We start from the raw sequence: 25973 nt of genomic DNA on the forward strand, positions 1-25973 counted from the left end.
TTACAAGAGTTAAAGCACATCCTGAATAATAAGTCTTGTTTCTTCATTTATCAATTAATTTCGCTATTTATTTATAACCGTGGCGTACATTATTCTAAGTAAGCAGAGACTATGTTCGTGCAATCTTCAACTTTACAATTTCCAAGTTTCGGTCTTACAATAGTGCTTCCGACGTACAATAATTCATTACCACGCTAACCGTAATTTCCTTGAGTTTTAGCATGAAAGACGGAGTAACAAAAACCATAACTTCGTACGCTGTAGTATTCCGCCGCACCGGGAATCGTTACAAAGCTTTTAACAATGAGGGAGAATTTCCTGCGACAGTAGAAATCTTCTTTTGACGATTCGGAAAATGTCCATTTTTAACTTGTGATATTCAATTCATGCGCTTCTGCAAATCGTATGTATATAATATATAATCCCGATCCGATTTGATGACATATTTCCTTTCCGAAACAGTTGATTTTATGGTCAGCAGTCTTATGGTAGTTTCGCGATGGAAATTCAATAACTTTTTGAGGATACAAAGCGTTTATGCTGTCTAGTTACCCGCTTGCGTCAAAAACATCGTTAAATGTCTCGTAAACATTCGATAACAGCATCGAATGGCATTGAATGGCAATATCACCAAAGGTACGGTAGAGCAAACGCCGATACAACATGATGGTAAAGTGGCAAACTGCGATCGTTACGCTCGTTTGCCTTAACTACATCGCATCGGCAGGATCGCAAACGTTTGCACCTGTGTTAAATTAGGACCGTCGTGTGTTCACGCATTGTAAGTGTAAATAAATTGAAACGAATTTTCCACATGACGTTAAAAGCACTCCGTTCGGTCGTTGCAGTACAAGCAGTTGATTGGGGAGTGTTAATTGATTCCCGGCAATATTCAACGTTTGGTCCGTCGCCAGAGCGCGTAAAACAGTTTCTATAATTTCCGTGCTGTTTTCAATCAGCATCGGTCTGCTGCAATCTATCTAACTGTTGAACGACGTATTATATAGTAAGCTGTGATGAAGCTAAATACCATGGAATGTAAGGGGAAATGCTATCACTCGATGAATTTGAAACAATTACTCGCGTCAATGATTAATTCGACACGTCGCATGAGTTGATCTCTGCTCCTTATATATTCAAATTGATCTCCTTATTCTTACATACGTATCATTTTTGGCGGATAGACGAGGTGCACACATTTATTTTTCGCTCTGCAATTATCGATAATCTACTGCTTTCCGTCATAGATCTTTATTCCACATCTAATTGCTTTGTGAGCCGGACAAGAGCGAGACGAAAGCCGTTCGTCCGATTGTTTCCTCGACGGCCAATCATTTTTTTCCCATTTAACCGAGAATTCTGCCCGCTGCCGCATCCATGAATATTGACGATCGAAAAGGTCGATTCATATTCTCGATTCTAATCAGAATCCGTGACTCTCCATTTTTCATCCGTTATCAGCGCCGCATAAACTCAGCCCTCCCCCCCCCCTCCCCCCATCTGTTCCAGCTTTTCCTTCATCCTATTCTTTTGCTTCGTTTTCCCTCTTCAGGCGGAACGCGGGATAGGTAGTGTGAAAGACTATCTATTTAAGATCTCTCCCTAACGATCTGACGCATCATCGTATCTACTGCGAATAAATGTAACGGTGACACGCAAACACAACCGCGGTATCGTTTTCTTCGCTACGGAGAACACCCTCTCTAAACGCCCGTCCATCCCGTCTAGACGTTCACTTTCACCCTCCCCCTCTTCCTCATTCAGTCGATATCCACGATACAACGACTAGTCTTCCTCTTCTCCACTTCCTTTTGCTCCCTCTTCTTCTTGTCATCTTGCTCGTTCCATTCCGGACTTTATCGTCCTATTCGGTACCGTCGTGGTGATAATGTCATCGTCGCACCGTCGCCGCCTCCCCTGTGTAAGAATTCGATCAGAAGCGAACGCCCGTCGCCCGATACATTCCCCGACGGTGTTAGCACCTTCACGCAAACCCGAAAGAATCCCGAAAAGAGAGAAAGGGAGAGATCCTCGCCGCACGAAATGACACGCTCGGCTGCGAATGTACGACGTGTGTCGTTTCGTCTCGTGTACGCGCCGAATCTCGCAAAGGCCATTAGGCAGCTAAATGATTAATCGAGCACACGAGGTACACGGCAAGGTTGCCCGCTTCTACATGTTACAAACGCGCGCGAGCCGAGGTCGTCGGTTAAATTACCATTTCCATGCCAGACACCCCCGCGTTGTCCGCGCGAGATTAGAAATGGGCGGTGGTGCACCGGCTCGCGAGAGCTTTCCCATCACGTATTCCAAAGCCCGAAAAGTTTATTTTATTAATAATAATCTCTCGGCGAATACTCTCGGCAAACCTGTGTACATTACGCTTTAACGCTTCGTACATTTCGAAATATTCTAATCAAGGCAGGGCGATATGATTTGTGCATCGTGCTAATTCCACATTTACGAGGCGCGCGAGCCACGAGAACCAGAAACGGATCAAGTCGGCGTTCGATTAAATATAGATCAGTTCCGTGGCGAGTTTAGTTTCTCCCAGTCACGTCTTGTCCTTTTCGTGTCGCGCAAGTGGAGCGCACCTATCGGACATTGGTTTTATCGCGCACATGATCAATATACTTTTACCACACTTCCATTTTTTACAATGCGGCAGTAACTCTTAACGCGACGTGTCTCTCCGTGTCAGTATTGTGTGAGCCGCTCACATTTTCAACTCCGCGTATATAACTGTCATGAAATATTTAGAGTTCCTGGCTACACCGTAAAATACTTTTGCGTTCTATCCGCGCCAATATACGGCATACTTTATCGAAGACGTGCGCGGTTACACTCTACATTCTCAAAAGAGCCGGTATCGCGGAGAAATTTTTGTTCATAGCATAATTTCCTCCTCCGATAAAGACTACGAGATTTCTATCGGGAAGGCGGTGCACCGCGTTCTCGTGCCCGCGGCGATATATCCATTTGTCTGCTATGTGTTCGGAAACGTGACACGTAGTGTAATCGGGCAAATACACGCGATCACGCGTGTTCCGCCGTGCCGCCCGGTCAGGTGTAGTCGACCTTCGGGCCGCGAGGTGTGCACACGTATTGAGAACGGAACACCATCTGTTTGCGCCCTACGATCAAGTCGGTGTCTGATAAATGGACCTACGTTCGATACGATTCGGCAGCAAGGACTTATTGCACGCTGTTGCATATTCCTGCGGTCTAATATCGAGTTCACATTTGCGAGGAATGTATAGAAACTGACGTTACCGCCAACATTCTCTTTCGGCGTTGCCGTTCAATAATAATCGGCAGCGACGTTCAAGTGGACCCGTTGCAATAACGAACCGACGTCACGTTCTCACATTCGGAATGCCGCAATAATAATATCTCGACGAACATATCCGTAGTTGCGATGCAAGAGTGACGGCGCAATAACAAAAACTATGTAGTTTCTGTAACACTGATGCACTCAACGATAAGTGTTTCTCTCTATTCTAAACTTTAGCGCTATTACGTTAAAGTATCGGCCTGCATCGGCGGTATGTTTTCAGCGTTATTGGTTCACGTAATCGAAACGATTCGACAGTAGTGGCAAAATGTTATTCTCGCGTTGTTTCTTATGCCGGCAGTTTGGCTGAACAATTGTGTGATTTATCGTGACTCTTGCCGTCTCTACCGTCGTTAATATCGTCACAGAGTTCTCCGAGAGCCGCTGGTAATCCACTTAAAACAATTTATCGGGAAATTGCAAACAGAGTTTACCGTATCCGATGCGCGAAAGCTTCGCGGCGTATGTGTGCACTGGTGTGCGTGCGCGTGTGTTCGCGCGTTTAATGATATCGTATAATTTATATGCGCGCCTTGAAATTATAATTCACTCTGTCGCGCACATGATGAAACCGAAATCGAAATAACGACCATTTCCACGGCGAGTGTCTGCTACAATAACTCATTCTTTAGTATAAAACTTTCCGCATTAAACGTGAAAGGCTGGTATAGTCAGGTCGAAAATTAAAGAAGCATTTCTTAGTTAATGATTACTTTGCAAAATTTATATCTATTCTTGGCAGATTAATTGATTGCTCACTGTTACAAATTCTTCGTGAGAGCTTAACACATTACATGCGAGGAGTTTTAGCCGAAAAAACTGCTGGCGAGCAATATAGTCTTGCAACCGTTATCGGGAAAAAAATTGCTCCTATGCACTTGGTATTTCGGCGCTGTGTTTTTTGAAGTACCCTTCGGATTAGTCAGGGCTGCGCACTCAACGCCCAGTTTAAACAGCTGCACCGTTGGCGATTTTCTGTTTGCCCATCTTGCAACGTAAACGCGTTACTGCCGCTATGTTCGGGCGTATTATCGACATCGTTCATATTCGGAAATGTGTCGGACTGTTCCCCGAATCTGTCTGCCATGTCGAAATGTCTCTGTCGTCGATTTCGATTCCCGTGCGAGTTTCCCAATGCTATTCTCAGGTGAACGTTAAAAGTATCGCGTGACTGAACGGGCGCTGAACAAAAGGGCAACAGCAATCCGAGCGTCTTACGCGCCTGCATAATTCCACGTTTCGTTCGTGAATGGCGCAAAAGCGACGCCGCTCGTGCATATTTAATTTAAGTCTCCGCACTCGCCGTCTATTTCGTGCGTGCGCAAACGGCATCGGGGCGAAACAACGGGCGCGAACATGTTGCATTCAATTGCATCTCACCGGAACTATCTACATCGTCGGAAGCGCACGACCTGATGCCAGTATTGTTATTAGATGCGTTGCTGGGGCGTGGTATTGCGCGAATTTCTGCAAGCTTTAGTTTCCGCCTCTACCGCAATTTCCTTTGCCCTCCTCTTCGCGCGTACGAGAGAAGACTCGTCTGGTCGACGATGTATTCCACACGTGGAAGCGGGCTACGAAAGGGATCTGCGCTTACGGCAACTCGCCACCGACCCGCTTGAAATTCGTGGATTTGGGCCAATTTTCTTCTCCTTCTCTCAACAAGGCGAAACGTTCATCATTCCGAATCATGTCGGGTTTTCCCATGGAATATTTACTTATATCTATCTTACATTATTACATCTATTTACTCACTCGTTTTCTGTAAGCTCGTGTTATCACTCGGAGAAGATAAATTAACTGTTTCGAGATTTAATCGAAAAATTATTTGTCACAGACGTACGAGTATTATAAGATTTATACATTTCTTAGAAAAAAATTTTATGTTAATAAAAACGAGTTCTAGCGGATTCTACACAATTTGTAGCTCGATTCAGCAGATTTTACACGATTAACTAAAGTCAATTTATCTCTGCTTGCAGCGTAATGAAAAATTTACATACACAAGCTATTAATCGTATTTAAAGGACAAAATAATTTCCCGGCTACTCATTATTATCGTGCTTCGACGACGGTCGCCTCGCATGTAACCGAGTTATGCTACGTGAATAGATAATAGGATGGCGAAGTGAAGTGTCATCGTGTTTTAATTTAATTCTACGCTCGTTACGTCGTTTGTCGTTCATGCACGGGACAGATCACTCAACACTTGGCGAACGCACGGATTACTCGCGCGCCAGGAATATCAATGTCACTTGCCGGTCGACGGATTATGTACCCAGCTGAATCCAGTTGTCGATTCCGCGCGTTCCATTCTATAAGATGGCTAATTGACGGGGCGACGTGAATCGATAATATGCGGAAGGCCGACTCTGGCTTCGAGTGTAATTGATATCCGCGACGAGGATTACAGTCCGCTTGGGATAACACGTCTTTTTCTCTTTGCCGACATTTCCGTCCGAATGTTTCGTCCGCCGTTTTCCTTCGATCTCTCAGACTCTTTCTTTCTCTCTCTCTCCCTCTCTCTCTCTGTTTCTCTCTCTCTCTCTCTCTTTCTCTCTCTCTCTCTCTCTCTCTCTCTCTCTCTCTCTCTCTCTCTCTGTTATCTCGATATACGAAGATATACGTCGCGCAATGCTTACCATTACAAAGGACCGGGCCATTTAGATATCGATTTGCAATTTCGCCGGCAATTACGCAAGGCGCGGAATATGTTCGTACAGATTAGATCAGATTAAATGAATATTTACGAGACGCGCGCGCAACACGAACGTCGTACGGCCGGTCCCCATACGCAATACGACGAATTTTCCATTATGATTTACCGTCGCCTTCCGTCGTAAATTCAATGGGCAATAACGTCGTGATTTCGACGATTTTCTGTCGCTAATTACCTGCGCGCGCGGATGGAATTTTTACAACCCTGTAAAACGGTCTGGCTGTTGTACAAAACTCGCGACCTGCTAAGCGAATTCTATACCCCTTTCATGAAACATCGTTCGAGCCGGGAAAAATGGAACAGCGGCGATAGATTGTTACTGCTTTATTTGCACAAAGTATCTACGTTCGTGCGCTATCAGACTTTCCTTGGGAAAAGAACTGCTGTTTATCCTCGATACACGCATCGAACGCGCATGATCCCGTTTTACAAAGCGAATCCCGTCGTCCTTAGAATTTTCCAGGACCGAGTCTTCGATCGGTAAGGACAGGATAAACGTTTTGTGCTCGCGCTTTATACCTTTATATCGTACGCCGCGCACGTAAAACGCACAGGCACAAACTAATCTGCGATAAATTCTGGACCGCGCGTCGTTACACTGTTTACGATCGGGAAGATTCCATCGGCGAACTTTTGATTGCCGTAAAATATGGTATACCTCTCTTCTGTGTGCAATCCTCGTTCTCGCCTCGCTCCCGTCTCCGCCCGTGACTGTGTCGCGCCAAGTAGGTAGGGAGAGACCGCCGATATTGAACGGCCGTTTCGGCGATACCGCTGGGAGGAGGATCTGGGTTTTCAATTTTATCTTCCGAGCGATACCTCGATAAACTCTTTTATTGGGCACCTAGGCCTCGGCGGAGATGGGAAATCGTTGTAGTGCCCGTGTCATGTCGCATTCTTCCCTTGTTGATTCTCCCGCGCGAGTTTTCCTCAGGGAGCTTGGCAAGTTAATAACTCAATAATTAGATAAAAATGATAGGAGCCGTCGGTATATTGGGTACTAGCGTCGTGCAAATGCAATTAGCCGCGGTATCGCGTAGAGAGCTGGGCACACTGTACAGAGCTGCTCCATCAATATCGTATTTCTGTCAATACAAGCTTCTTTGACGTGTTTGGCGATGATTGCTTTATATTGAAAATAGAACGGTAAATTCAATTATCTACTTAATAAAAATTTCTGGGTCAGTTTCTCATGTATCTTTAAGTAGATTTTATTTCGAAGGGAGAGATAATTTTTAATGCAGCAGACTAATGAATCCGACGCAATTAATAAACATTGAGCTCATTATCTATCACATTAGATTACTTCGCGATTACGACCGCACTCCGATACAGATCTGTCTAAATTTATAACGCCTCGTGACGCGGACGACTGCTCCTCCGAAAATAAGCCGTATTTGGTAGACTCAATTTGCGCACGCAATAGACTGCGAAACAAAATGTGAGGTTTGTGCCTCAATTAAAATTTACTCGCAATACCATAATAGGCACGTTGCTCGTGCGTGACCGGCCTCACTGATATCTAATGTCAATCCGAAGCGTTGTTTCGAACACGGTGCAGTCCTGACCGGCAATGCGTCCGCCATGGTGGCGGTCGCACGAGAGCACCTTTCGCGATTGCACGTGTGGCCGCACCGGTACGTGATTTATACATACACACGTACACACTCGTTCGCGCGTACACATACACGCGCGGGGATCGATAGCCTTTTCGAGGATTTCCTCGATTGCGATTCTAACGATTGTCACTTGTTCGCTCCTGCCTCGCCTAGCCCATCCATTCGAGCACTGGTTGCCACAAATTAGCATTTTACGATGCGGCCGAAGGGACAATGGGGTTTGCGTTAAATTTGGTGGAAGAAGAGTAAAGTGAGAGAACCATTACCGCGATCGGGGAAATCCCGACTGAGTGCTTCATTTAAAATCGAGCGATCCCATGTTTATGGAGCGCGGTGGGCGAGGAGAGGACGATCTATCGTGTCAGGATTCATTCTTAATCGAGCTGATTCTCTTAAGAAATTATATCCGCTTCGTAGACTCGCTATATCAAAGTTATCTCCTCTTTACGGTGAATAATGTCTTTATCTCTTACGATTTCGTATATACTGTCTTACGATCTCTTTTTATAATTGATTAACTTTTAATTTGACATCTTAAATAACAATTTTTTTAATATTTTTAATAAAGTATATTTTTATTTCAAAATTTTTGCGTCATGTCCGCGTCGATTCATGCGTGTACAAAAGTATCAATCATAATTTGAGTATAAGAATTTTTATTTTCAACAGGAATTATTGAACATTTTTATATTGCAGTTATACGCTGCTCTGCTTCGTAAACCGATCTGTCATCGGTCGATGTGATTTGAAGCTATTCGATTATTGAATAACGCGGTCACAGAACTAATTACGGTGCGAAATCATTCAACGAGATTCCACATCTGAAATAGGGTGTAATATGATTCGATAACATCTCTGTTTACGATAAAGCAGATTTGACAGAAATTCATTATTTGCTTATTGGCGAATCTGAAATTTTTGTCTTATTTATGCTTTTGAATTTATCTTGATACATTATAAATATGCAAAACAGCATGAAGTATATTGAACGATGAATATGTTGTCGCGTCTGATATCGCAGATAGTATTACGGACGCGTTCTGTCGCACTATCCCTTTGTGAGCGCTGAATCCTTTGAATTCTGCAAGATGCAATAATCTAGAGAATTTTCTCACTGCATGCGCATACGTTGCTTCGTTTTACACCTTCTTTGAATGTATATTTCACATTTTTGTTAGATAGAAATTTTTTAACATTCCACACATTGTATATTCGAAAATGCCTCTATATTTTGAGTTTTTAGTTACTGCAAAATTGGTTAATTTTGAACAAAGAGTTGAAAAGACCTTAAATAAAGTCGAAGTAACAAATGATCTTTTGATGGGATTACACATTTTTCCCTTCAATTTGTTCATATTCCATCGCTTTTAGCTCGACTCGGTTTTTTTAATTCTGTTTTTTTTTATTTCCACAAGATCTGGCCACGAGATTTGTATATTGGATTGCCAGTAAATTGGCAATCCAATATACGATTACTACCAATTATTATTAAATCCGACGATATTGAATTTCACTGCCATTCATGCTTTATTCATATCGATCTATTATCGTTTCGTATCATGTTTAATGGATTTGCAAATATAGCTATGCAATCTAGTTTATTTGCGAAAGAAAAAAGCTATACACTGTAGATTATTCATACTAAAATTTTAAATAGTCCGAAAAGTTTGAGGAGATCTCTATTTACAATTAATGCATGTGCGCCAATTCACGGGATCGTAAATATCAGAGACCCGCGAACAACGCAACGGGATGTGTGTAATCCTGCTACGTGTAACTTACAGTTGTCGATAAACCAGTGAGTCGAGCAATATGTCCCGTTAAAACGCGACAGCGGTTTGCGTTTAGACGCGACGAGAGTGGGTGCAATTTCTGGTATAGCGCGATTTACCCGTCATAAAACTCCGGCACAAAAAGGGGCCTCGGCATCGGCTCCTCGGGATTAATGTGGCGTGAGTAATGCGTCTCCGATGGAACGTACATGTAGGAGGGTCGCGCGGCCGGATTATTCCAGCTCCTTTATCCCCGAGACTTCACCTTGGGACCTTGAAATAATACGAGTTACGATAAGTACGTGGTATCGTTACTCGTTGCCGCGCCACAACTCGTTGATTAAATTGTTGCGCCGAGATCGCGTTTTCGCGCGCTAACTATAAGTTTGCGCTCCGAGTGCGCGCCTCGTAATTTTGTTAATCTCATAGACAACACCAACGGGATTACATAAAGATAATGTCTGATTATCCTCCGAATTAAGACGTCGGTCGATTAGAGAATAATTCAAGAAGGGAACGTATTTCGCGGCAAGAGCAGCTGCTCGTAGCCCCCAACCAGGGGTTAATATTATTAAAGATATACGTGTGATACAGATGCTGTAAAGAGATTAAGGCACAATGTTCGTAGTATCGACTTAACGTGCACGTCTGTTGCCCATCGATACGGAAAACCGATCCAATTATTCAATGTGAACTCGAAGCAACGAACAGTTTTCTATTACGAAAGTTATGCAGAGCAGCAGTACGAAATTAACGATAAGTTATTATAATATGCTATTTCGTGGGCGGGTTGCGAGAGTTGTGGTACTTTGGAGCGCCAAAGTAAACTCGGTCCTGGTACCAGGATCTTCCGTATCGGACCGACCAGAGTTTACTTCCCGAGTTCGGAGTTTCGTAATTTGCTGTCGGAGGGCCGAGACGTCGCATTATTGTGTACGCCGCACTTGTAATAATCTCTGTCCTAATTACTACGCTGTGATAAAGTAGGATTGCTCTGGAATTGGAAATTCTTTGCGATGACAAAGAGCTTCTTGATTACATCTGATTACATCCGCGTAACTAAAACACCGCGTTGCGCTTCGCACTTTGTTAGTCGTGCGTCTATATTTGCTTATTACAGAAAAGCTGTAAAAAGCTCAATTTCTGCTGAAGCGCACGAAAAAGAGTGAAATGTTTTTTGTACAGCAGCTTCCAGCCGCGCGCGCGCGCGCGTGTGTGTGTGCGTGTGTGTGTGCAACGTGTTTGTGGATATGGGACGGTAACAGAGTTTAGGAAAGTAAATACGTATAGCAAACGCGACTTTCGAACACCACGGATTGCGCGCGTTTTGTAACGATAATGCGAAAACTTGTTCATGCAGAAGAATACTTTGCGGTGAACCGTATTGCCATACTTGTTACACGAATAGTATGTGCCAATGTTTCTACGCAGTTTGCATATTGCCGAATTTATGAAACTGTCGGTGGTTTTGTCGGTGGTTTATGGTCATGGTATAACAATTTGAATATCGAATTTTCTTAATCGTCGCAACTCTCAAGCTGACAAAATGTTTTCAATGAATGCTAAAATAGTGAGGAGTACTTTTAATATTGAGTTTGATAAAAATGTATCATAAATTATTTCTTACGATTTAATTTACTGTATTTTCGTTAAAGTTGTGAATAATTTCTCTGCATTTTTTCATCGCAAAGTAAGACTCCAACGATACGATTAATCTTTGAATTTATTTCATTCAGTGTAAGTAGTATTATATACATATTTTTTGCAGATATTTATATTAACTATGTACCGAAGATTTTTATAATTACTTTCAATTATATTTTAAATAAAATCTTGTTTAAAGTTTAATATCTTTTCGATATTATTAACTCAACTATATAATTATTTAGAAGATAAAATATTTAATGTTTGCAGCAATTAACATTGCATGTGGAGCCACATTTATCACACTACAATTTATTATGGAAAGAAAATCATTTAAACTTTTAATAACTTGAACTACTTTCTTTTTAAATAACCATTTTGTCAAATTTTAATTCTAAATTATTTTTAATTATTTTAATTGAATGTCTAAAAAGAGACAGCTGAGGTCGGTTTAATTACGCCGGACTACACTATCACAAGAATATACCGTGATTTACAGATTTAATCTTTTTTTCAAATTTTATTTTGGCGCAGTAAGATGTACTGATATCCTTCGACGTGAATTAATTCAACTGTATAATGGTCCGATGCTCTCACGCTTTTACTGCATGAGTCGTTACGTTTAATTTCCGAGGTCGTCGCATCACGACCCTGCTCCAGTGTCTCTCCGTCTCCGTCTGTTGTTACAGAAGCAAAGAGGACCGATTCACTCGACAGTAGAGGCAGTCACAGCTGCGCCGACAGCCAGCCCGCACCGTATCTCTTGTTTGCCAGTTACACATTTTGCATTATTGCTCGCTCTTTCTCTCCCTCATATATCAATGCGAAATGCGTATTATACGGCACACTTTGGCCGATTGCTTTTTACATTTTTAATTTATTTCTACACTTTTTTTTGTTTTTTACCTTTTTTCTAAATAATTTTACAGATCGATATAAGAACCTCGCAGAATTTAACAAGATGGAAAGGTCAAAACTGCTTTATCTCACAGCGATGAATACGCGGATTTTTGGTACGTGTTCGCGGTATTACAACCGGCGCGGCAGGAATTGCAACGGGTATCGAGTCATAATCGGATGAGGGACGTAACTTGCGATTAACGAGCACGAAAATTGGCACGGATGAAGTGCGCTTTTCGAATATTGTCAACGGATTGCAACGAGAACTGCTCGCTCGATTTCGCGTGAACACGGCAGTAACACACGATATGTCAAATAGCTGAATTTGTTTCCGTTATGAATTCGTTGCGATTCATTTCGGCGGCGTGATCCGAACGGCGATTTGTGTAGCATATTTTATCGAATAATCGAATTACGAATTCCGATGTTTCTGCTCTCTTGCTTTGCAATGCATCGCACAGCTAACTCGCGAGACTGCAGTCAACGATGCATCTTGCATTGTGAAGAATGGAAGCGGTGCGCGCATCAGAACCGAATCATCAATGATGTACAACTCTTTTCCCCCGTCACATTGCTGCGCTTTGGCCGACTGCCAATCTCCATTGCTACGACATTCCTTTCTCGCGAGCCGTCGCACCAATTTTCCGTCTTTTACAATATGTGTCACCGACGCGGCAAATTTTATTGCAGCGTATTTGGAGATTCTTTAATTATAGATGATTTCATCAAACTAAATTGCCAATACCTGTAATATTTCTGAAAGCGCAGTGTAAAATGTGTCATTGTGACTAAAGATTTTATTTTAACTTTATTTAAATTTATTGCCTTATTTTTATTCTAGTTGATCTCAATTTATTTGATCTAAAATTTATTTAAAAAATAAAAACCAAACGAAAAAGAGGGAATATCGCATTTTAATATTTTATGTCAAAAATCGTAGAATACTATAATTAAAGCCAAAAACGAGATGATTGTCATCAGCTTTGTTTCAAGCTCATGAACTAATGGAACATGACGTAAAATCATGATGGAACCGCTAGTACATATCATTTGATCGATATTTCAACTGAAATTCGCATGGAAGTACATGTGACACAACGGACCTAAACTCGACCGTAAGGCTCCACATAAATCAGTATTATCTCGCATTAATGCGCTACCAGCGCGGAGGTAATGTTCATAGATTCGCTTGTAATGAACACGCCACGCATCCTGTACGTTAATCCACGTAAAGAGTATCTGATCCGCATTATAGTTGCGCGAATCAATACGTCATGATGTTACAATTGCATATATATATAAATTATAATACATTTATATATTCATATAGTCTTGATTATCAACCATATCTTTATAGACATAAACTAACGTGCTGTCTATACTTTTTGTTTCCAGATATCGCTGGAAGCTGCGAGGTATTCCGAAAGTTTGCTGTCCACTTCGAAGCACAGCCAGCACAAGGTAAGACATATTATTCTTTTAACTTTGTGTAAAATTGCAGTTTTTGCAGTTATATAACGAGTTAAAAAACTCATATATATTATTGACGATGCAACAAGCTTCAGTGTACTTACGTGATGAAAGTTGCAGAACTAGGGACATTTAGCGCCGGGGGTACTTTAATCGAAAATGTTTCTGAGCGATTCGATACTTGCGCGACTCGATATCGATAGCTACATATTTATCTACCAAATTTTTTGCAAAGGAGTGTAATGTACGCGTCTCCAGCGCAAGCGCTCGTTTTTCGGTCCAGTGAAATAAATATTGGCTTTCGGCGACAAACGAAAGATACGCCGTCAATTCGAGTATCCATCGAACAATATTTATTTAGTCGGTATCGATTTTGTTGTAGGATATTGGCTTTCTCGGTAGTAACGATTGCATTTCACAGACTCGCTGCCTCCTCTCGCTCTCCTCTCCCTATCGCTGCCATTTGCGATCTTTTCCCGTCTCGAAAACTGCGCGAGGCGCAGTTAATATTTCATAACGATAAGAAAGTGCCTGAAACCGATAGAACGATATTTATAAGATTGCTTATGCACTCGTGAGCAGATGATGGCAAACATACTTTTGTCGGCGTAACGCGAGTGTAATAATTCAAACATAATTATAGTTGTACAGTTGTTGTCTGCTATGTGCATCGGTCTGTTAAATCAAACACGTATTTCAAGTCTCAAAGCGGCGCTTAAATCAACGCTATTCTAATAGCGCGGCATCTAATCTTGCATTTCAAGGTATATGTAGTTTTGCAGTCTTTGTCTTGTGTTTACTCTCGGTCTACTTTGTTACTGACAGCTCAACGTGTACCACAACATTGTACCTATTGTACGTGTATCATTCGAACGTGTCTACTGGCACATTCCCTGCTTGATGTTCCGTACGTGCGCCATTCGCTTTGCAGCGGAGTCAACGGAGTGTTTTCTGCTGTATCGCGGCCAAACGACGCGAGCGAAGGAACAAACTGTATATTACCGTCATGATATTTCTAATTAGCTATATATATATACTTCTATATTAGCTATATATATATATATACATATATAGGAATAGCGGAAACAATTTTGTTCGATTTGTGGCGTATTACGTCATCCGTGATTTTTACGTAAATTTATTTCAGGGTATTGAATTCTATAACTGTAGAAATCTGTTCTACATCACATCGCTCAAGTAGCCTGATATCTTTCTATTTCAATCCAAGGTTGTAACAATATAACCGAAATTAGTTTACATTCATCGCATAAACTGGGTCGGCTGCAGGAATCGAACCCATCAATTAATCAAGTGCTGGCAAGAGCGATGATCTCAGCCGTGATCGATATCCTCTTGTGTCTCCTCTTGAGCGCCACTTGACGCGTGCTTGAAATAGATTTTATTTCTCAGGCACGTGATTCAATTTCGATGAACCCGTGCGAATGGCGACCCCGGTATTCTCGCGGCATCCGGAAGTAATTTTAAATTAAACACTCACCGGGTTTAATAAAGCTTAATGCACAGTCTGTGTTGACGGCAACAAGTGCAAATTTCGTCGCTGCGTATTGCTGTGCGGCGACTGCGCGCGACCTACCGTTTCACCGTTGTAATAATTCTCCGGTCCTCTCGCCGGCTCCGCCTTTATCCGTCTTTGTCGCGCCAACGAGTGCAACCGGCGGTACGACTATGGGGTTTTCATGTAGCTTCGGAGCACACACGGGACACCGGGGGTCGACGGCACGTTTCATCGTTACCGTCGTCGTTTTCGTCTTCTTAACAGTTGACGCCTGCAGGGCGCGCTTAACCGCCGGCGAAGCCACGATAAAATGGCACATTTTGAACGCTCTTATTCCCCATCGCGCGTTCTCCCTCGGAATTCTCTTTTCCACTCTCGTCTACCTCCGTCCGCGTCACTTCATCGAATCGTGGGTTTAAGGGCGCGATAACGACGCGTAAAGCGGAAGTTGAATTGGACGTTGAAGACGCGAAAGATATGGCCCACCGGAAATATGGAAGGCGGCTCGAGTCTCGTTGGGTCTAGAGGCGAGTCGGCACGAGAGATATTTATTTTACCGCGAACGCGAACATAGCTTTTAGGAGATTGCATTCTGTTTGTTGCCCAAATTTATTGACTTTGATCCTGGTTGTGACATTTTTCTGCTTATCCTCGTTGTCGGTAAAATATACGAAAATACATACGCGCAACTATGCAGATCGGAGAGTAAAACGAAAAATTCCGTAATATCTTGTATGCATATCGCGTAATAATTCTTCTAATAAATTTGGATTAGAATACAAAACGCTTAAGCTGTTTAACGCTCTCACGCGGCTTAAAGAAATAACAATTCTTCCGCAAAAGTTTACTTAAAATTCTGACATCTTTATATAGTAGAGAAGAAATTTTTAAAATATTTTATTTTTTCCAATACTTTCGTAACATTTTGGTATCCACTTGCACACGGTATTCTAATATCGATACTCTAATATTGATGCAAGTACTTTTATGACACTGTGATTGAGTGATATTGAGTCTTATTGCAATTCGCGTCGCTGTAAAATGTCTCGAATATTGGCAATATCATCAGTCGCGTACTATAATCGCACTACTACACGAACCATCAGGATTATTCGCGAAATACTGACCGGCTAGCAGGATCAAACGTCAAAGCCCGGCTTCTTCATTTTCGTGTGCACATGGGTGCATCGCAATCTCCGGATTTATACACGCGCAAACTAACTCTCTAGAGTAACTTGCTGCGCCGTTCATTGCGGATACGTTATGATTAGTTTGGCACGTGAGAGGTAGCCCTAAGCGAGAGTAAGAATCATCAGCAAAAATGTCAAATCGAAACAAACGAGCGACCGAGGCACGATTTTTTATATAATACGTGAGATTATCGATGGTATTCGGAATACGAACGGGTGGGCAAGCATGCGGAAAACGTCGTGTCTATTCTTTTCGGCGGTAGAGAATAAATCTATTCAGAAGTTTAGAACATGCAATCTTCTTTTCGATTATCGCAGTTAAATGCTGCATAAAAATTTAAAAGCGGCAAATTTATTTCTTTTTGGGAGAAATAAATTTGCCGCTTTCTTTTATTTCTTTTTGATGAGAAAAATTCTTTCAATGTGAAATCGGGCGGATACTGACATATTTAATGAAAAGATACAAGCTTTTATGTAATAAAAAATTAAAATTAAATTGGTAATATTTTATCTGTCACAAAAAAAATTGAGCTCTAAAAATGAAAAGAGATAATGTGTGAACATATATACAGTGAAATTTATTTATAAAAGCAAAGTTATTTAAAATGTTTTTTACATAATGAAAGTTAAAAAAGAGGGAATAAGTATCATTTTCAGGATCTCTTTTTATTGCAAATATCAGTATAAACCCGTTTGTACATATCATGCCCGTTTTATTTGAACGGTTTAACTTTGGATATAACGCAAGGTTGCATTTGATGTAGACGGCTAAACACTAATTACATCTGAAAGACGAAACATGTTGAAAAAAAAATGGTAAACATCGTTTTCGCGAAAAACAAGGCAACCGGCAATACAAGCCATCATTCAACGTTCAACGTGACACTCTCTGAAGCTGTAACGACATAATTTAAGCTCGTTAGCAGACACAGCTCGGGTACTCGAACGCCGACGTCGCCGCCGCGCTCTCGAAGCGCTCCACGAAGTTCGTCAACCTAATTCAAACGGCAGTTTACTCCCGTTTATGTTCGCGCTCGAGACTCGCGCCCGAACGAATCGCCTCTCATTGGACGACGCGTCGTTTCTCGCTCGTTGGAAGAAACGACGTTTTTCAACCAGTAAAGCCGCTCCGCTGCCGCTCGGACGTGTGAAATCCAGTTTGACGAACTTCCTACTCCGACGCGATCATTTGGCCGCTTTTTGCCGCCTGATTCGCGAGAGATTCGCATTATTTCGTGGAGAACGACCGTTGGCCGAATCACCATTCGACCCCGCACGGCAGACCCTGTCGGTCGTTTGCCCGCGCGACAACTGTCACGTCAGGTGAGGAAACAGGTCGTGCTTCTCTCGGCTCGAACTTTGCGCGATTACCATTGACTGTCGCAAATAGTGGAATTAAGCGGGAGCGCGTGGCACGCATGACAAACTCACACATTCCGCACTAACGACACGTAGCACTTTGCACCAACCGCCACTCTCGGTACCAGCGAAACGCAATTATCATTAGCCGCGGTTCAGCGCGACCACACATGAGTTGTCTAATTGGTTAACCGCAATTAACTCCGTCGTATAATTAAAAAATGAAGCTGCGCGGACAAACGGCAGAGCGATCCACTGTTCGCGTTTGCTAATTTCTGTTGCTATTTTCGTTATGCACGCCGGAATATTCCTCGATTTACACGTAAATAAAATTTTCTTTCTCTGCACTCGGGTTTTCTTTTCTCTCCAGCGCGATGTATATATTCACCGCTGGGTCAAAAGGTGAGAAAATATTACGTTTGAGAGCGGCGTCGCGCGCTATAGTAAAAAAGCAGTCGATTTCCCTCGTCCGCTATGTATAACCGCTCCGCTTCTCCCCCCCCCCCCCCCCCCCTCATGCCGCGATTCTTTCGAAATGCTCGCTCGCTTGTCACCTGCATTGACGCGAGAATATTTGTGTATCGGACCGATTCGAATTTCAGTCTTTTACGGAGGTTCTTGAGACGCTCTCCAATGCTTATTCGTTGAATATCCCATAACAAATAAGACGTGTATCCGCGTCCACTGAAAGAGAGAACCGTTTTCAGAATCCGATGAGAACAAACAATATAAAGCTCCGTTGCTGTAGCTTTGAATTGCGCCGGAAATTCCGCGTCGCATTCACTCTGTTTTAACCGTACTATCGGTTTATTATCCAGTTTTCTAAAGCTGAAGTTTGAACTGTTACGGCTTTATTGTGGTCACGTTCTTGAGCAGTTCCGTCCTTGTCGCAATTCGTGTAGTATGCACAATGTCGCAATTAAATGTTCTATCTTAGGCAAATCGGAGCGGGTACCGAATGCAATAATGCTCACTATGTGGACGATTGCGCTTCGTGCTGATAATAACTCGAATCGAACATAATTGCGCGTTTTACTTTCGTCGTGATGCCAAATTGTTATTCGGATAGCCACGTAAACGGATACAATCTACTTTTTTTTATAATAAGCAACCATTATTATATACGGCAGCAGCACTTTTCTTGCAGCATGTGTTTAACTAGCGAGACTTCTACACGAAATTCGTTACATATCTGCATAAGAAATGTATATTTAATCCGCATACTGCTGACTTACATGCTAATTGCGATGTACGATATCAAAATAGTTAAAACAGGCACACAGGTTTCGAGTAAAAGCCGTGTAACAGATCAATGTTGATTTTGCAGTCAAGTATATTCGCGTACCTGAGATATTCGCGCAGCTGAACGCGACGAGTTTCCCTTCGCTAATTTCCGCCGGCGATACGAAGAACACGGGAAACTTCACGATTATTTCATGACGTCGTCACGTAGTCGGAGATGAAACGGACTGATCGGCCTCACGTAATGCTCACGCTTCACGAAGATATACGAGCGTAAGAAATATACGCGCTAATATGGCATAATACTCGGACATCCGGCATCCGATACGAAATTATTCAAGAAGCCGTACGGGTGAAGATAGCTCTCTCTACGACCAATTGCTGGGACGTCGTCCGCTCGTCCGGCCGAATTTACGCAGCGCGCCGTCCGCTTACCGATTAAAGGACAGGCGAGAGTTGGCGTCGATCTCGTGTAAAGCCATTTGGCGAACCTGCTCTTAGTTAGTCGGCCGATGGCGCCGTCTAATCCGAGCGCAACAACGGGACTGCATTATTGCGTGCGATGTTCGGCTCATCAGCCGAAGATCTCTCTCTCGCATCCGGGTTTCTCGTTAAAGATTGACGACGCATTTCATTATTCACGAACGTTGTATTCATGTACGCGCAATCACGTAACGTTATTCTCGGTGACTCGTGGAAATAAAATCGCGAGTTGACGGAAGGGGCGGGGACGGGAGGGACAGGACGGGGTTATCCGATGTGATGCTTTCACATTTTGCGAAAGAACGCTATATACGAGTGACGGATAGGAAGAGAAAGAAAAGCGCAGTGACGGCCGTGAAAAGCGATAACTGGACGGATTTCGATGTCACTCGGATAGCGCTGTTTATCGCGACGCGCGAAAATTTCTCCGATTTTCCGTTCGTATTTCTTCGACGGATCATTTTTTGATCTCCACCAGCGTCTCGACATTATATCGCGCGATCGCGATATATAATATTTTCCGCAAGAACGCTTCTGGATCAACCGCGCTTGACACTTGGCTTCCCAAACTGCTTTCGCTATTGCCACTGCGGCTGTCTTTCTATCGCGGTATTGTCGTCGATCCGATTATTACGAAGAACGAAGCTGCCGAAGCGAAATGGATATCTCAACGTACTTTTACCCGTTAAAAGTAGACGGTTGATTTTAGCGAAATATAACTGTCATACACCTCGTATCATATTGAAATATTTTTAGTTTTTTATTAAAAATTTTAATAAAAATTTCCTGAAATTTTTTTTATCTAAAAATACCAGCACTTCAATTAAAATCATTTATTTGGATTACATTTTACGGGAAATTTCAAACTATGAAATAAAAGGATGCTTTACATGAGACTTTAGTACTAAAGTATGAGCTTCTGAGGTCTCTTACCGCTTGATATTACTAGGATTAAGTAAGCTTCGTAGTTTAGCTTTGCGGATTTGTTCGCTAATGAGGTACATGCTTGATATTCTCTATAATTGCATGCCTCTGTTTGTAGTTCTAACGATGATTCTTCATGGTTGACTGTCTTTAGGAAACTCCAAGTCCCGTGCGTGAGTGCTATCGATTGGTTTGCATGTAGATTAAGTCCAATTAGAATTTATATGCCAAGGAGAAAACTTGAAAATAGTTTTACGTATAGGAATAAACGATGTTGAATAATGTAATTTAATTAAACGGCAAAAGTAAAACGAGAACGATCCAAAATGCAGAAGATGACACTTTTTAATACGACTAAATATTTATGAATCAAGAAAATAATATGAGGAAAAGCTGAGAAAAGATACAAATATAAGTAGTCCAAAAATATAAAGTGATATTTTTAATTTATCTACGAAAACTGTCATACATCTCGAAAGATAATTTCATTTGAAAAAATATAATTAAGAGGAATATCATTTTATTTGTGAAAAGCATTTACTGGGTAAAATACAATTTTAATTCCAATATAAAATACGATTTCGAAAAATACAACTAAAATACATTTCAAAAATTTGTATAATTGAGCAGACAATGACTTTTTCAAGATGTATAATTTTAAAATAACTACTTTTTATTCCTTATTTGAAGCACATAGAGCACATAAACACCACTTCTCATAAGATCAAAAGTAGCTGTCTCGTGCGGACAACGATGTATCGAACTCGATCGAGTTGGATTTTCGTGCGAAATTTCCATCCACGTTTTCACGTTCAGATAAATTCGATTCTCTTGGATTTTTCTGATGCTGAGAAACGTCTCTGCTTCCATTTGCGTAGTTGGTAGTCATGCTGCGGTAACGGCTAAGAGATTATTTATTTCCAATAACCCGGTAGCACCCGTTCTGCTGATATGTATTTTAAATCTAGAAGTCGTATTCGATCGCTTGCATAAGTCAGTCTACGAACTTTCGGATTACGGAATAGTGTGTTCTATATAAAATACGCCTTAGGACACTGCCGCCATTTATTTCAGCAGCACATTTTGCATCAATATTTTCTTAACGTTAATAATTTCAAAACATTAACAACGTTCGCCGGATTAATTTTGAAATATGCATATAGATATTATGCGAATTTGAAATAGACTTTTCTCATGATTACAAATATTTTTTAGACAGAATGTTTCGAAGCTGAGGAATAATAAGCAATAGATATTAGAAATAATTTTAATTCGTTGAAGAACCCATCGCTTTAGAGAGGAGTGACAATTATTTCGGAGCACTTTGTGTATTCTCGAGCGCGATCCAGTTTCGCGAGATGAATAAAGGGTTAAATGCTTTTCACGTTTGCGGCCGCATACGCCGTCGTAGGAATTTCCTCATTAAATCTCGAATGCTGTGCAAAAAGGTGAATCGCTGTGTGACCTCGCAAACTCTAATCATTTGCAGCGGAATATTATAGTGTATGCGATACTCGAACGCACGCATGCTTCTGTTACGCATCGTAATTTCAATTTCGTCGTGATACGTAGTTAAACATCGTTGAGCGTTTATTGATGTCAATTTTGCAGCATGACATCGTGATACACGAAATATCTACGTTCAAGTCCGATTTCACGAGATTGCACAGTGTTGTCCGAAGTCGATTATCTCGAAGGCACAAGTTTGTACAGTGTTTCCGCACAAATGACGATGTGAATCTATAAATATATCATGTATTTTTTATATATAATACTGCAGTTATGCTATTCATTTTATATAATTATATACATAAAGTATAGATAAATTAATCGAAGCTTCAGACTCATTGCTAATGCTTACTTTTAAATCGGAAACTTACAAAATGCGCTTCTTGAGAAAATTGAGATTTATATTTCAAACGCTGCATTTTCTGCTAATGAGCGCTTCATCCTACTCTACTATTAAGTCAAGTTGGTTTTATACGCTTAAATGGTGTATTTAAGTAGCGTATCTAAATATTGAAATTAGGCCAAGAACTGCCCATATTTTAAAAGATTGTTTTCCGTTATGTTTTTTGAAGTTAAAAGAACTATTTTTGTATTTTCTGTATAAACAGAAAAGTATTATTAATACTGTATTATTTATTTTACCGGCTTAATGTCCGTGGAATTGTATATGCAGAAAACCGCATAAGAAAGAGAAATATGTTACGAATTATGATCGCATGATTTCGTCGAGCTACTACAATCTTCATGCGGTTTTCATCTACTCTGTCGAAGAGACTTATATATAGATTCCGGCGCATTTTATCTAAATCTGGAACATCAGCAATTAAGCAGCAGAATTCAGGTCGACCCCATAACGCCCGATTAATTCGAGATTGAATACGCTTACAATCCTTTGACGCTCGATCGAGCGGCGCTCATTGCGGATAATCATGACGCTAATTTGGCGGTTAGCCAGTTGATCGTCAATGGTCATCATATTAACGTGTCTACTTATTAAGTTACTAAAATCGATTCTCATATGCACGACTGTTTCAGCTTTCACGCAAGATTTAACATTTAATTACTTACATAATAGATGCCATTTGATATTGTGATTCTTCTATTCGTGACTTATGTCACGGCTTTTATCGAAAAAAGGGGAAATCTAAACTTTCTACGTAATTATAGAAAAATCTAAATTAGATCCCGGAAATAACGGGGATTATTTCTCACTACAGATTTCTTCCATTTGAATATCAAGAGACTACTAACAGACTTCCTTCTATTTTCGACGTGAATGGCTTGCGCGTTACGAATTTCTTTCAGACGCTTGAAGCATCGCTGATAAAAGAACCAGTTCGGAAAATGGCTCCTTTGATGTGATGCTGTTATTGATTAAATATATCTTAGAGCCGCGCACTCGCGCGTATGCTGCACATGAGCTGCGTTAGGAATAATATTTGCCAGGTTCAAACGTAGATGAATCTTCATTGGACAACATCCAATTTAATTTAAGCTAACTTCAGTAACGTGTCACTAATATAAACTAGGTACAAAGGCAGCACTAATTGAATTTAACTGAAATGCGTGCTCGACTCCGTAGTATAAAGAAGATACGACATACACTATATGCGCTCTTAGACATTCTCTTCATTTACTTGCTTGTCCCTTTTAATACTAATATAGTATTTTACAATGCCGTATCATACAATGATCCGTAGGAAATATTCCGCACACCATTTCGCTGCTTTTCGCGCCTCGTCTTTTCGAAAACGTGTTGATAAAAGTAACAATTCATTAAATCTAGTAAGCAAGCATACGTGCAAAATTTCGATGAGAGATGGTAATTTATCATAGCGGCGACGAGCGTCACGACACAACGGCGCGCATAATTTTCCCACCGTAGCTTGTTAAAGAATATCAACTTTCGCGAATGGTGACGAGACCGAACTTTATTTTTCTGCTTTGTTTATTGTCCAAAATTGTTTTATCGTGACAGGTACGAAACGAGATTTTCGCGACTTGAGTTTTCGTCCAAAAATAAAATTCAGATAACATTATCGCACATAACGTATTTCAAACTTGATTTAATACTGGCAGAATACTGAATTAATACAGAATACTGAGCTGCATAGAGGTTTTTGACGTACTTGTCTTGCTATCGATTACCGTAAATTTCTGGAAACTGTTTCTGTTAAGGAAAGCAGCCGTAACAGATCGATAGTATGCCTTCAGTACAGTTGGTTTATTCACGATCTCGAAGATCCTTTAAGTTTTCAGTGCACAAGAACGAATGACGGCATCACATTAATGCCTTTAGCCGTTCTCTCGAAATAGATCTTGAAATCTTTACCGAGAACGCTTACACAGTCTTCACATTTAATGATATAAAGTAAGAGAAAAATGTAAAAAGAAATAAAATGCGTATTTTTTTTTAACTTTTATATTTGTACTTTTTTCAACTAATGTGTAAATTGTTGAATTAATAATTCAGGACAATTATTACGTAATCTTTATGTTTTTAATGGAAAATTTAAATTTTTGTTTATTTTTGAACTATTATTAACCTCGTTGAAATCGCAATGAAAAAAATACAAATATGAAAAGTTTAAAAAATGTGCATTTTATTTTTTTTATTCTCTTACTTTGTGTCGTTAAATGTGTATATATATATATATATATATAATATTAAAAACATTACTTCGTAATTCTCATTTCGGCTATCAACAAGATCGTTTATGATCGGAATCGACCTTTTACTTCTTCATGAGGTGCCGAAATCATTCCGTTCGTTTACCCGAATATCCATAAATGGGACAATGGAGAAACGAAATTATTTCGATCGGAATTGTTTCTGAATGGTTTCGTAATAGCTGTCCAGAATACATTTTCAGCTTTCAATTCATAATAAAATTGAAATATAATGCATTTTTTATTTTATTATTTTTTTTAGGTTTTACGATAATATTGGTTATTTTTTTGGTCTCATTAAAAGCTATTGAAATGTGACAAAAGTGCGACCTCTTTTTGAGCTCTCAATATAAAGTTTTTATTTAAAACCTGGGATGCACATTTTTCATTTCACGCATATGTGCATTTTTGGTTTTCATCTTCTTTTTTCGTGCAATTATACATCGTCGGTTTTACTTGTAAAATTTCAAAATTATGACATTAAATTTTCATTAATCTTGTCGTAAAGTTATTTAACAATGTTCTTGTCTGATTCAAATGAAGGCGCGAAATTTCTCACAGATTTCTGAAACACGTATGAACTTAAATTAGCGGATGGGCTAATCCACTTACCGGTTAGAAACTTTGTCTACGTGTGACGCCTAGATAAGGTTGCGGGTATTCAAAGCGTAATACCGAGGATTCGTGCGTGACACAACTTTGTCTCTCGCAAAAACGTTAGCCGGCTTCGAGGCGCGATAGTATTAGCAAGGAAATGATCCTGTTACTTGCCGGACCTGTTCGAGGAGCTCGGAGGGAAATAGTCTTGGCTTATAATCGCAAAGCGGATGTTATGCCGTCTTAACACGAGTTTCTCTGTTGCCGTAAAGAAAGTTGCCGTCAAATTCCATCTTCATCTTGCTAATCGCGCATACTTCTCGCGCACACGCGTGTAATCCAATAAATCTTATCTTAACGGAAGACACGTCGAGCAACAAAGAAAGGAATTGAAAAGAATTGTTCTCTAATTCGCCGGGTATAATGCAGTGGACATCTCGTCGCTGTATACAGCTCGAATCTGATTAAATACGGGACAAGTGCATCGCGCGCTCCTCGCCTCTCTTCCCGGAGGAATTGGACTACTCGAATCTAATTCTCGGTATCATTAATTACAATTAAGGCTCCCTCTCTTATGGGAATGCTCAAAAAGAAGCCGGAGCTCGTGACGGAGGCATTCACGAGACTGCTAATTTGTGTTATTATCGGCACAATGGGAGTGGCTCTTAATCGAGACTTCAACCGATGCACTCTTTGGAATGGTGACTGTTAACAAGACACAAAGGCACTGCTATTCTAGCACGCACACACAAATGCGCGCTTAATTATATCGACTGAAAGATAATCTCGCGCTATTTCCGCAGTACTTAGAGTATTAATTTACCGTTACTTTTCGCTTTCTCCGCTTACCATTTGACAATATCTCTTGTCACTGTGAGTTTAACGATCGATAGTACTTTTATGCGGTCAAAGCGCGGATAAAAATTCGAAGATTAACGCATATCGTATGCATGAAAGGCACACGTGATGCCGAAAAAAGAGCGTATCTCTCATATGCAACCGTGATAAGAATTCCGATAGAATAT

At 40.9% G+C, this 25973-nt stretch overlaps 1 protein-coding gene across 8 annotated transcripts in view; it reads left to right on the forward strand.

Annotated features, from left to right (window-relative positions):
- LOC105668370 (uncharacterized) overlaps positions 1-25973 on the forward strand; it is a 195090-nt gene that overhangs the window by 68141 nt on the left and 100976 nt on the right. For all 8 annotated transcript variants that reach the window (XM_067359234.1, XM_067359233.1, XM_067359237.1 and 5 more), the window contains one exon: positions 13384-13449. The gene's annotated coding sequence lies outside the window, so the exon portion shown is untranslated. The remainder of the gene's footprint in view (positions 1-13383; positions 13450-25973) is intronic.

Source organism: Linepithema humile, chromosome 7, assembly GCF_040581485.1.
Source record: "Linepithema humile isolate Giens D197 chromosome 7, Lhum_UNIL_v1.0, whole genome shotgun sequence".
Classification (NCBI taxonomy): Eukaryota; Metazoa; Arthropoda; class Insecta; order Hymenoptera; family Formicidae; genus Linepithema; species Linepithema humile.